General features: G+C 35.9%; 1 protein-coding gene and 1 long non-coding RNA gene across 2 annotated transcripts in view; one reads left to right on the top strand and one right to left on the bottom strand.

The window, feature by feature from the left end:
• Window positions 1-585: 585 nt before the first annotated feature.
• Window positions 586-2,897, bottom strand: LOC129421380 (uncharacterized). The gene is made up of 2 exons (XR_012369108.1): window positions 2,343-2,897; window positions 586-721 (listed from the first exon to the last, which is right to left on the bottom strand). It is a non-coding gene; the product is annotated as an uncharacterized lncRNA (long non-coding RNA).
• Window positions 2,898-3,620: 723 nt separating this feature from the next.
• Window positions 3,621-13,085, top strand: part of LOC141363687 (ras-associating and dilute domain-containing protein-like) — a 137,697-nt gene continuing 128,232 nt past the window's right edge. Inside the window, exon 1 of the mRNA XM_073866610.1 lies at window positions 3,621-4,155. The gene's annotated coding sequence lies outside the window, so the exon portion shown is untranslated. The remainder of the gene's footprint in view (window positions 4,156-13,085) is intronic.

The following is a 13,085-nucleotide window of genomic DNA, read 5'->3' as shown; positions in this document are numbered from 1 at the left end:
GCTCTCTCTCATCCTCTCTAGACGAGTTTAGCATGAAAGCACGTTATATTGCAGATATCTTTATCTAAACTCCTGCAAAGGGCGAATCATTTAAAGAGATAGTTCACCCAAAAATGAAAATTCTGTCATCATTTTCTCGCTGTTGTTACAAACATGTCTAAATGTCTTTGTTTTGATGAACATGAAGAAAGATATTTTGAGAAATGTGTGTAACCAAACCGTTCATGAGCCCCATTCACTTCTATAGTATTCTTTTCTCCTATTATGGAAGTGAATGGGGTTCATCATTTTTTTTCCTACAATGGAAGTCAATGGTTACTGTAATGAGCTGTGCGCTTACCATCATTTCTCAAAATATCTTCTTTTGTGTTGGTCAGAAAAAAATACATTTATACAGGTTTAGAACAACATGAGGATGAGAAAATTATTCTATGAACTATCCCTTTAATGGTTTAATATCACCCAATTTTACTTTAAAACCTTATTGACCTTCATTAAATGGTTATCATCACATTTGCAGGTGCCTAAAAATCCACACAATTACTGTGCGTGTGCGTTAAAGTTACACAGTCCACTTCAATCTCACCTGATGAGATGTTTTCAGCGTTCTCGTCTCCTCCTTCTTCTTCAAAACAAACACTGTTTATGGCTTCTGAGGAGGGTCCAGGATGCTGAACAATCTCAGAAGACAACACACCATTTGGAAGAACAAAATCCATTGCTGTAAAAATAAATTATGGGTAAATTAGTGCTGTAACGATAAATGGCTTATTATGACAGCAGTAAATTGTTCAAAAATCATTTGTAAAATTGTAAAAATCATTACAAAACAGATGAACAACACGTGCTGCTGTTGGCTGCACTTACAACCTTGGCAAAGATTAATCTGTGTCTTAAAAACAAGTGCTACCTTTTTTTTTTTTAATTACACAAATGCAAGAATTATACAAATGTTTATACATAAATATACAACTCGCAACAAGTGGAAAACAAATAAACGTACATAAAAATGTAAAATAAAAATGTTCATGCCATTGGCAAGTTACAACAATTTAAAGTAACAAAATGCTTCATAGGTCTTTCTTGCTTTTTGTTCTTGATTTTGTCTAATGTTTAATTTCTTTTTTGGCTTAGCTTTTATCCATTTTTTCACATGAATGTGATATTTTCCGAGTAAAATAAAAAGTTGTATAAGGAAGCACATCGTACTTTTGGAATCAACAATGTCTTGTACAAAAAATTATCCACCTTATTTCTAACGCAGAAGTTAAGTGATGTGACGCATTTCTCATTTTTGTGCGAGACTTCTTTTTCAACTTCTTTCTCATTAAACACATTATTAATGGCTGGGAAACGATTTATCGCGATTAATCGCATACACAATAAAAGTGATTTTTGGCATAATATATGTGTGTGTGCTGTGTGTAATTATCTTGTATACACACATTCATGAATGTATAGAAACATTTACATGTGTATATAATATATGTATTTATTATAAACAATATACATTTCTAGTTTAAACAATGTTGGGGGGGTTTCCCGGACAAGGATTAGCTTAAACCAGGACTAGGCCTTTAAATAGAAAATATTACTAGTTTTAACAAACATGCCTTACTAAAATCATCACTGGTATGCATTTTGAGGCAAAACAAAGGGCACTGATGTATTTTAAGATATGTCAGTGCAAGTTGTTTTCAGTTTGGGCAGCTCTTACATTTATTTTAGTCTAGAACTAGTCTAATCCCTGTCTGGGAAACCACCCCGTTATGTCATTCATGCTTAAATTCATTTACTTTTACTTTTAAAACTGCATGAATGAAGACTGGACGATCTCAGAAGTCAACAACAGCGTTTGGAAGAAAAAAAATCTACACACAGACGAGACAAGTGTTTCCGCTACACACAACTTGTAACGTTACACAATAAAGATGCGAACTGAGCTGCAAACGTATTTTTAGAAAATCCATTTTAAATCAAATATAGATAATCCATAGGATATAAGTATAAGTATAAGGAAAAGCCAACGACAGCATGAAAATTATAAAATACACGTATATATTCTACGTTTTAAAAATGATTATGTACTGCCGCCAAAGCTGGAAAAATCCCAGAGGAAACACAGCAGACCTAATTTAAGACGTGCGCGCTGCTCCTGTCAGCAACTCTAACGTTCCACCTTAAAATATGTGCTTTGCAATTAGCTTTTAAATACACATTCATGTACCACATCTTTGGATTATTATCAACCGTTATCATTATCATTATTATTAATAAAACATGTCCTGTACGGTGTAGCCTATATAATATGCATAAAGTTACATCGTCCACTTCAGACTCACCTGCTATGTTGTTTTCAGCAGCTACAACACTCTCCTCGTCTCCTTCTGTTTGTAACCAAACGCTGCTTATGTCGTCTGATAAGGATAACGGTCCAGGGTACTGAACAGACGTTTCAGCGTTCGGAACAATTACCACATCGGCGTGTCCTCCTAAAAAGCCCACAGCGGACAGTAGTAGTTCACCGGAAAGGTAGTTGGGGGTAAATCCACTTTTCCAGCTTCTTCTACATCGATGCACCTGGCGAACAACGATGAAGTCGAGATGCTGACAGTGGTGATAGGGAGGGGGAAATCCACCGTTTCAACACCTCCACCAAAGTCTGTAGAAGACGGTGATGAAGACACGATCAAGTGGATTGTAGACACACTGTGAAAACTCGGTCTAAACAGAATAAACAGAATAAACTGAATGAACTGAATAAACTTTCTGTCCTCGAACAATGTATCTGTAGAGTTTTGAGTTTTTCGCTTTGTTAAGAGCAACCGCTAATTAATCCGTCCTGTGTCGTTCAGATCAACCAAAGGAATGAGCGCTCGCCGAGAGTCTTCGGTTTATATAGCCATGACGTCAGTGTACAACTCCGTTTCCATGGAGACGGTCTGCCGCCTCCCCATATAGGGGATTTCCCCTTACACCCAGTAGTGGCTGGTCACTAGGGGGCGCTGGGGCGCCGCACCCTTAAGCTGGCCATAGAGGAAACCTAAGGAAGGTGTTTTGGACTTTTTAAAATTAATTAATTAAATTATAAAATAATTAATTAAATTATAAAATAAAAAATAAAATCGCAAAATATGTCCCAAATTTGAAAATGAAATGCTAAAATAAAAATTAAAACATTATATTAAATTATTTCATTTTCATTTTTAACGTGATGAAGCATCATTCCGGCCAAATTGAAAAATTAAATTAAATTGATTATTTGACAGTTCATTTTCAATATAACCTTGAGACAAGACTGAAAATATTAAAATTAAAAGGCAAGCTTGAAAAGGAATCTGTAAATACATTTTTTAAAAGGCTTTTAATTCATGCCCAAGCAATAATAGGGACAAAATTAAAATGTAAAGTTCAGTTTTAATTTTATGTTCTGTTTTTCTTTTTCATTTTCGTTTTAATTTTCGTGTTCATTTTTATTTTCAACTTGTATGCAAATTCAATGTTAATAAGTGGGCGGGGCTTACTTGCTTAAAAAAAGGCGATTGGCTGAAGCAGTGTTGCCAACTCAGTGACTGTGTTGCTTGCCAACTAAGCAACCTTATAGGTCCTGCCCGGGTGTGCCTCATAAGCAGTGTTGAACTACTTCATATTTTGGGCGAACGTGAACTGAACGTACTGTATTACTGCCTGATGAACGCAAGGTGAACTCGTTCATTCTGGGGCTTGTGAACGGCACGTTCTCTCACTTTAACGTCATTCAGTAGGGTGCCAGATTTCTATAGAGTCTTCCAGGCGAAAACCCGTCTAAAACACACTGTAAACAGGCCTTAATGTGTAGCGGAAAAAAACACCCAATCTGGCAACACTGCCACCAGGCTGCATACGTCATCAAAACAACACTGACTGGACGCTGCTATCCAAATCCCTGCTGCGCCACTCGCATAGTTTAACATTAGATAACATAACATCATATTTGTCCTAAATCGTTAACGATTAACAAAGGCTGCTTACACATATTCTGGATCTTGAAATAGACAAGCTCACGCTATTTAACGTGCACGTGCGGTGTGCAATACCTGAGTTGTCATACACTCAACGCCTCGCAGCGCTTCTCGCCCGGAAAACCCCCTTGAAGCACCCGGCTAGCCTTTCAAGGTATGTGCAAGCAAATACAAAAATTAAAAGACAGTCAATGCTCGTAAACCCTGGTTGGATAAGGATTTAAAGTTGGATATGAATATGAAATCTGATGCATTTAGCTTCAGTGTTAAAACTGATAAAATCATTCCTGTCTGTGGTTCTATATGGGCTATATGGCAATATATTTTTTTTAATAATATGGGGAAAAAGAACTATAAATAAATTAGTTCATTTTTGGAACTGTGAACTAGTTCAAAATTTGGAAATATGAGCTATGAACTGAACTAGTTCATTTTAAAATTTGTGAACTGTGAACTGAACTAGTTCATGTAGAAAGTGAACTTTCCTAACACTGCTCATAAGCCTTGAAAAGTGAAGCCTCTGGCTCTGTGATCGCCCCCTGGTGGCTGGCTGCAGTACAAGTCATAACCCCGCCCTCTCCATTCAAACTAATGGGACTCTGCTCTAAATAAAAAAGTATTTACACTTCCAATAAAAGTTTCCAAAAGGTGGTTTTGGTACTTTCAGGTAGTTGTTGACTTTAGGGACCCTTAATGCGAGTCCACGTGGATACAACTTTATTGTTATTTTCGACGAGGCATTTGTTCAAGAGATCAGTTTAGCAACTAGTCAGACCATTAAAAAAACGAAACCGGAAGTAAGGTTCGGATCCAGACGTGTATCACGTGCGTCCGATGAAACCGTCTATTGCTCTAGCGACTTTTTGCGTGTGATGATTTTGATGTTTTAAATAGATACACATTTGAGGTAGTTTTTTTTCTTGCTTTATTGAGTAATTCCATTTTAACATGATAATCTTATAGAACATGATGCATTGCTATGTCTGTTAATTGCCACTTTTGGACAGAGATTATTTAGATTACATAATCCATTTCTAGCAATTCTGATATGTGTGTATATGTATGGAGCCTATATATTGCTGGGCGCTGGTGTTGCAGTGGTACGTTCTATTGGTTTTCACTTCTTGTCAATATAAGTTCTTTGATCACAGTTCCTGCACATGCCACAGATCCACCCTCGCACACAATATCACATGCATCCACCTGAAGTTCACAAGTGTGCTTTGGATGGACAAAAAAAACACAAGGTAGTGAAGATGAGATTAAGTTCACTGAAAATAAGTCCTACAGTGGTGCTACCTGTAGTCCCTACTTGGACAGATGAAGAACTTAAAGTGGATTTAGGACTGCTTGAGGAAAACCAGGAATAGGAGATAGACAAATGGAGAGTGAACATTTATATTGCAGAAAAGTATAGTCAGAGTATGACTATGTTCACAGATGCATCCAAAAGAACTGATAGTAGGGTGGGGGTGGCACATGTGGTACCAGAACTGGGTTTGGCTATACTGGGTTTGGCTATAGCAAAAAGGCTAACAGATGGCTTGGCAGTTTACACAGGAGAACTTATGGCTATGGTTTACCCTATTATAGGTAGATAGCTGGGAGTGTAACAGACAAGCAGTTATAGTATCTGAAATTTTACAACTGGCTAGTGGAATGCAAAAGGCAGGTTTTAAGTGTTCTTTCTTGTGGGTTTCAGCGCATAAGGGGGTGGAGGGGAATGAGTAAATATGCTGCTGCAGATAATGATTGTGTGGAGGTGGAGATTAAACTCAGCAAGGCAGAGGTTAAAAGTATAAAGCAAGAACTTATGAGAAATGGCAGTATATCTGGGAGAAAGGAGCATCTGGGAGGTATTTATTACTTTCAACCTAATGTGAGGAATAACATAGACTAAGTGTAAGCACTAAAAGATCCAGACATGAGGAAGTGGCAATTTCGGTGGAAAAAGTGGAATTTCTGAAAAACACTTTGGAAAAGTCAGGCCGACTACCAAAACACACTTGTAGCCAATCACCAGTAAGGGGCGTGTATTCTAACCAACATTGTTGCCTGGGTTGCGTATGTGTGGGGCGGGTCTATCAAAAAAAGTCCAGATTCTATTGGGGTAGGGGCGTGATTGTTTAGGTGATTTCAAATATCAACACTGGCTTTCAAACATTGTGCACTATGCCTTTAAAGCTCAGGTAGAGGCAAATTAAGTTGTTTTTGAATTGAGAAACATTTTACAGAAAAAAAACTGTAAAAATTTGTTTTGTTTTTTTTGTTTTCCTTTTTAAGGGTTACAGGGCTTCTAAAAAGAATTTAATTTATAGTAAAACTGCGATTCCTGTTCCACCCTCCAGTCCAGCTGTTGCGGTAATACACCTAGTAGAGTCAACTGCCAATTAAAAACTAAAGAAGAAGAAGTTGTTGACAGTTGTGTTGGATTGAACGCAGTGTGATGGCGAAGAAAACATTCACTAACAAACTCGTACTGGCCGGGCGGCGGGCCCTGGAGGCGTGTCTATGTGTTTCTGTACTTTGTTTAACATCAAACATTCAATCAACAATCATAAACTTTGCATTATTTGAAAGCTTAAACACTCAAGATTCATGTTCTGAGCTTGTTTTTGCAATCAATACACTGGAGTGAAAAGGGTTAAATGAAATGCAGACGACCGCATATAAATAGGGATATCGGTACTCACATTTCTTTCTATATGGTTCTGATCATTTCTGACGAATCCAAAAAACTTCAGCGTACTTTGCAACGCAAGGGTCCACTCTTCAAATGGCATCCCACGTTTTAATCCAAAACAACGAAAAATAGTGAAAAATCATGCAATATCCTCCTTTGTTTACATTCGCGTCTGTTATGTATGATCGATCATGTTTATTTTCTAAATATCGATTTTTATCTTCTTCTTTTGTTTTTATTGGTGGTTGGCAAACAACTTTCGGGTGCATTTACCACCACCCACTGATCTGGAGTGTGGACTAAAGATCTATACTAACATTAACTGTTAAAGAAAAGGAAAGAAAAAAAGCAGGGAAAAACTATAAATACACATCATCATCATTCTTTTAATTGTTTTTAATCTTCAGGATCTATTAATTAATCTTGTTGCTCCTAAATATTTTAATAGGAAATCCCAACTCTTGTCAAAATCCATCTCTTCCTGCTTCCTTAGACTGTTCCAATGAATATCCCGCCCAATTTTTCTGTTTTGTCCAATCAGATAAGGTTTGACAACTTAAAATGTCCTGGAAGCGCACATTGGATAAGCGAGGTGTCATTCAGCGCACCATAGGCTTTTGACTGGATTAGCCAAAACAAAACCGGCCAATGCATAGCCAGCAAAGTTTTGATAGGCAGGGGTAGTAACCAATCATGAAACAATTACAAGGATTCACTTTACAACTTCAAATCTGTGCAGTTCAAGATGACGCATGCATGCCCAAACGCAACAAGTTACATAACATTAGCTCACTTAAAGGAGCATTTCACCCGTATTAATCTTTATTGGAAGTGTTGGAAGTGGAAATTCGAATTTGGTGCCTATTTGACCGAGAAAAGGGGTGTTTGTAGTCTCACCCCCTCAACAAAGATATTGGACTTCCTGCTTTCAATGATGCAAAATGATGATTTTTACATCATTGAAAGAAGGAAGTGCAACACTGAAATCTGTATTTCTCCTGTCTCAGTGGCAACTGAGGAAATGATGCACGACCAGTCAAAAACATGACTGGGGTTCTAGCTATACAAAACTTAATGCAAATGGGTGAAGTGTCCCTTTAAGTCGATGGTAAGCGATCCGTTTTCTCCAGATGTTAGATTATAAACATCTCCATTGTGAATCGTCGACTGCAGATGATCTTTTTGTGTTCGGAGTGTTTTTGGAGAAGGTGATTGCACGATCGAGGTGCAAAAAGACCAGACTGTATAAAGATGCGTTGCGGTCACAGAGAGATGCCGGAACAGTTTATGCTGCGCTCCGACAAAAGTTTTTCAGTAAGTTTGTCTTATGTACATTATATAGTTGTAGTTTTTGTTTTTTTAATGTTAGCTGCTTTTGATTATAAAAATAACAGTGGAGATGACTAAAAAACGAGTTTTGCATGGTTTCATTTTCTATGACATATGTAGGGATGGGCACGGATATTCGAATATTCGAATATTCGATCGGCAATAATAATTCGAATTTAAAAAATGCTATTCGAATGTTTGTTTTTAATGTGCCACCTTATTTAATGCTTTTCCACTTCATCTATACTCTTTTACAGACTTAAATGTAAGATATACATGAACATTAATTCGTATATATTTCTGATTGTTTGGCAATGCAGATTGCAGACGAATTTAAGTTTTTTTCTTTTATCTCCGGGTTTGGCCGCGCCATATTTGGCATCTGGCTCAGTGAGGGCTCACGTGTTATTAAACGTGCTTCTCCGCCGCCCGCATCAACACATCATGAGAGATTTGTAAGCTTTCTGTTATAAAGTCTACTTTATTTTGTTAATAACGAGACAGACACGGAGAACGAAATGAAACGGAGAACATTTATAATATGCGGTGCTCTTTCACAAATGAACCGGATAACTGCACATGGCTGTTTAAAAGCAAAGCTCCGTCTTTGTGAAATCTTGTTAAATTAAGCTAACGTTAGTAACTTTGCACAGTCAACAATAATCTATCGAGCCAGCTTACGTAATTTGTTAAATACAGATATTCAATCTTGTTCAATCCGTCGGTTGTTTTTATCCGATAACCATCATCACATGCAACACGAGGAAGAGTTTTCTCCGCAGCACTGGCATTGTATCTAGTCAGAAGAACGGGCTTTCACCGAAGCAGGTAGGGTAAAGATGGTTTCTTTATTCACAAATACATGTCAAACTAAACTGAGAAGATATTTATATGTTCACTGAGCAGTCGGTTATGTAGATGCGTTTTTTCGTTTGCTCCGGGCTCTTATTTGGAGTCTGTTTAAGAGTTTAAATGATGATAGCCTACTTTGTCAAGTCCGAAACTTTAAACTTCGCAAGTCCTCAAACTTCGCTTAGATTTGGGGTTATTGTATAATATTTGGTATAATATAATGTATGTAAGATCCAACAGTAATGAATTCATACTAACGACCGACTTGAAACTAAGGGTTTGACTGACTCAGACTTCGCTCCGCATGGGGTTTTAACGCCTTTTTTTCTGTAGAATATTTTTTAAGAAGAATTAAAAAAAAAAAAAAAAATATATATATATATATATATATATATATATATATATATATATATATATATATATATATACAATTTACAATGTTTTCAACTTAAAAATACATACATACATATACATACAGAATATAAGTTTAGCTTGTTGTGGATATTTCCTAATTATAAGCCTTCTGTGAAATTATGACAAAATGAAAAATACAAAAGATGCATGTCTTAATTAACATAATTTAAATAAACGAATATTCGAATATTCGTTCTTTATGAGCTTAAATATTCGAATAGTAAATTACTGGAAAATGCCCATCCCTAGTAAATGTATCATATTTATGGCTATATGAATCTGAATAATATACAAAAACAAGACAATCAGCGGCGAGCGCAGCGCATACGGCGTCCTATGTGAAAGCTGCATAAAACCTATAAACTACATGTGCAATGATTTCTATAGAAAAAAAATCTATTATCTGAAATTACAACAACATCATTTTCATTATGCATTATTTGTTTATTATGTAAATATAGGGACATGGCTAAAAAAGGCTTTGCAGTACAATATGTAGGAAAGGTAGTCACACATCTGTGGCTATTCTGGGGACACCAAAGATTAATTTGACATCTTAAAAAATTCTTGTGAAATGTCAGCTGTAAATGCATCCCAGACCTCCATGATAGCCTCACTGAGACCACTTCTTTATCATAAAGATAAAGAAAGGTTTACACCTTTGCCCTAAGATTTACTCTTGACTCAAGCTTTGATTAAATCATGAACAAAAGGTCACCATCTCGCCTAACGGAATAAAGGCAGGAAAGCCAGTTATTAAGTATAATTAAGTGAACAGATACATATGAAAATCTTTAATAAAACAAAAACAATGACTTAAGTTATATTTTCACTAGTAAAACTGAATTTTTTCACTAGCAACAGTTTAGTTGAATTTTTACTTTACTTTGCTATTGAAACATTAGATTCAGTTGACATTTTTGCAACACTACTGTACATGCATCTAAGGTTTTCCAATGATCATTTAGGCCTATTCCCCTTTACTTAAAAAAAACAAAATACTATTTTGACACTTTGATATTAAGACATTATTTTTTCCAGTCATGTTTGGTTCCTGGTTCGAACATGTGAAAGGATGGCTGAATGCTAAGGAACCCATGCTGCACATTTTTATGAAGAGATGATAGCTGTAAGTACTCCAGAAACTACATGGACATGGTCATTGTTTGTACTCTCGCTAGTACAAACACATTTTTTTTGGTTTCTCTCTTTTCGTGCAGTAATTTGAAGAATACATACTGTTTTCTAACCTCAGATAATAAAACCTTTAACAGGATCTGAAGGCATCTGTGGAGTAAATCGGTTTCTTGGAAAGTCTCTAAGTGGAGAACTGATTGAGAAAATAGTTAACCAGTGTGTCTTCAAGAACATGAAGCAAAACAAGATGTCCAACTATTCTCTGGCTCCAAATCTCATAGACCAAAAGAAATCTGAATTTCTGAGGAAAGGTGAAATATAGATTGTAACTGTCATGTTATGTGACCGGGGAAGAATGATGGAGATTAGGATAAATGATAAACTTTAATATAATAATACAACAACTAACTGGCAGCCGGGGGAAAAACTCACATGTAACAAAGATGTATACAACACGAGATCCGACAAAGGGAGAACGCTTAAATACACATGGATGATAACAAAGAACATGTGGAGCAATAGTTAAACAAATGAGGAACAGATGATGATGATGAAACAATAATTAAATGATTAATTCCAGACTATGACAGTAACACAACCCATATTTTTGGCTTAAAAGCCTATTTGAAGTATTGTTTTAAGTGAATATGATTTTGCTGTATCCATTAAAATTCATTAAAGTTTTCTAGGTTTTGTCTTTATCGGGAGTTGCTGGTGACTGAACAATCATTTCACTGAGGCCCTTGAGCAGCGATTTAATGCTGTATACAAAGACAAAACGAAAGATGTGAAAATCAAATTAATGTGGGATTAATTTAGCACTTCCATTCATAACATTACAGCACACATAACTATTTTGAGGGGTCAGTGAGTGTTGGAGCAAATATGAAAACATAAGTAAGAGATAATGTACATCTAGTCAGTTGTTATTGAAAAAAACAAACAAAGAAAACATGATGATCAAGTGCACAGTGAAATAGTAATTATATTATATACAGGGCTTGACATTAACTTTTTTGTTCACCAGCCACAGTGGCTAGTGGTTTTCCAAAGTTATTTAGGTTTTCTTAATGTTTTATTTGATTAACGTTTATTTGGGCATGCTAAAATGACTTTATTTAAAATAATATTACTTGATTTAGCTCAATTTAAAATTAAGACCACATATATCAGCTGGTATACAGGCCTATGGTATATCTCTACAGGTCATATCATATAGTTAACAGCAATTATAAACATGTAGTTTAGTAAAGCATAACAGCTTTTAATGAATATTATTGGGCCACCTTTAGCAGCAACAACTGCAATCAAGTGTTTGCGATAACTTAAATAAGAACTAACTTTTTAAACAGCTGGATTAAAAAAATTTAATTAAATCATGTAAGGGCAAGCAGACGTGCCCAAAATATAAAAGCAATGCGTAACATTAAATGTTAAGCATTTTTCTGCCACAGAAACCGTATATGGATATGGCAAGATAAAATTGGGTATGCACCTAATTAATAAAATGTTATACTTTAAAGGTGCAGTGTGTAATTTTTAGAAGGATCTCTTGACAGAAATGCAAAATAATATACAAAACTATATTATCAGTGGTGTATAAAGACCTTTCATAATGAACTGTTATGTTTTTATTACCTTATAATGAGATGTTTTTATCTACATACCGAGGGTCCCCTTACATGGAAGACACCATTTTGTGCCGCCATGTTTCTACAGAAGCCCTTAATGGATAAACCTTTCTATTAAGATGTCTCCAACAATGAAATGTTTGTCCTGTGTCGGCTACTGTAGCTTCTCTATGCGTTTCAAAAGCAAGGGGTGAGCTGTGAACTGAGCTGTTGGTTGGAATTTGCAACCTCACCACTAGGGGCCGCTAAAATTTACACACTGCATCTTTAAGCAAACTGTAATTTTAATGCATTGGCTAATCTGCTTGCTCTTGCATAGTATGTTTTAATAATAAAGTGTATACAGAATTTAATATTTTAATTAATGCGTTAAGCCACATAAAAGCTTGATTTCATAGACAAGGCTTAGCTTAAAACACAACTACTGTAAAACATGTCTTTAGAAATTACAGTATTACTGTGTATTACTGGCAACTAGCTGCCAGTAACTTACTGTAGATTTTACATTAATATTATTTACTGGCAACAGTTTGCTCAAAGTTAAATGAACATGAAACATCTTCAGACTTTTTTTCTACAGTAAGTTACTGGCAACCAGCTGCATAATTACAGCATTTTTTTACAGTGTAGGCATTTAAATTAAATTAAGATGTTTAAGCATCTTTAATAAACATCCCGTAGAAAGATGTTACTCGTGTATATCCGCGCGGCCAATAGAAATGGGGCATCCAAACAAGCAAAATGGACTAAAGCTTACACTTGGGATTCTCAGAGCTTTATAATACAAGTGTATGCTCCTACAGACACATCGGAAGGAAAACCGTGTTATGGAAACACGTAGCAGTTCAAGTTGGCATGTCAGGTGTGTTTTAAGTCAAGCAGCATTGTTGTAGGTAAAGTTACGTGAAATGGAGACGAGCAACAGTCTCTGTATTCCTCATCGACTATTTAACGCAAATATAAACACTGTAGTAATTTATTGAAAACCCCGCCTACTGTGGTCTGGCCATCAGAGCACAAATCGCTTGGCTGCGCGGA

This window comes from Misgurnus anguillicaudatus, chromosome 4 (genome assembly GCF_027580225.2).
Source record: "Misgurnus anguillicaudatus chromosome 4, ASM2758022v2, whole genome shotgun sequence".
NCBI lineage: Eukaryota > Metazoa > Chordata > Actinopteri > Cypriniformes > Cobitidae > Misgurnus > Misgurnus anguillicaudatus.
The sequence above is the reverse complement of the archived record's forward strand: the minus strand, read 5'-3'. Positions and strand labels throughout refer to the sequence as shown.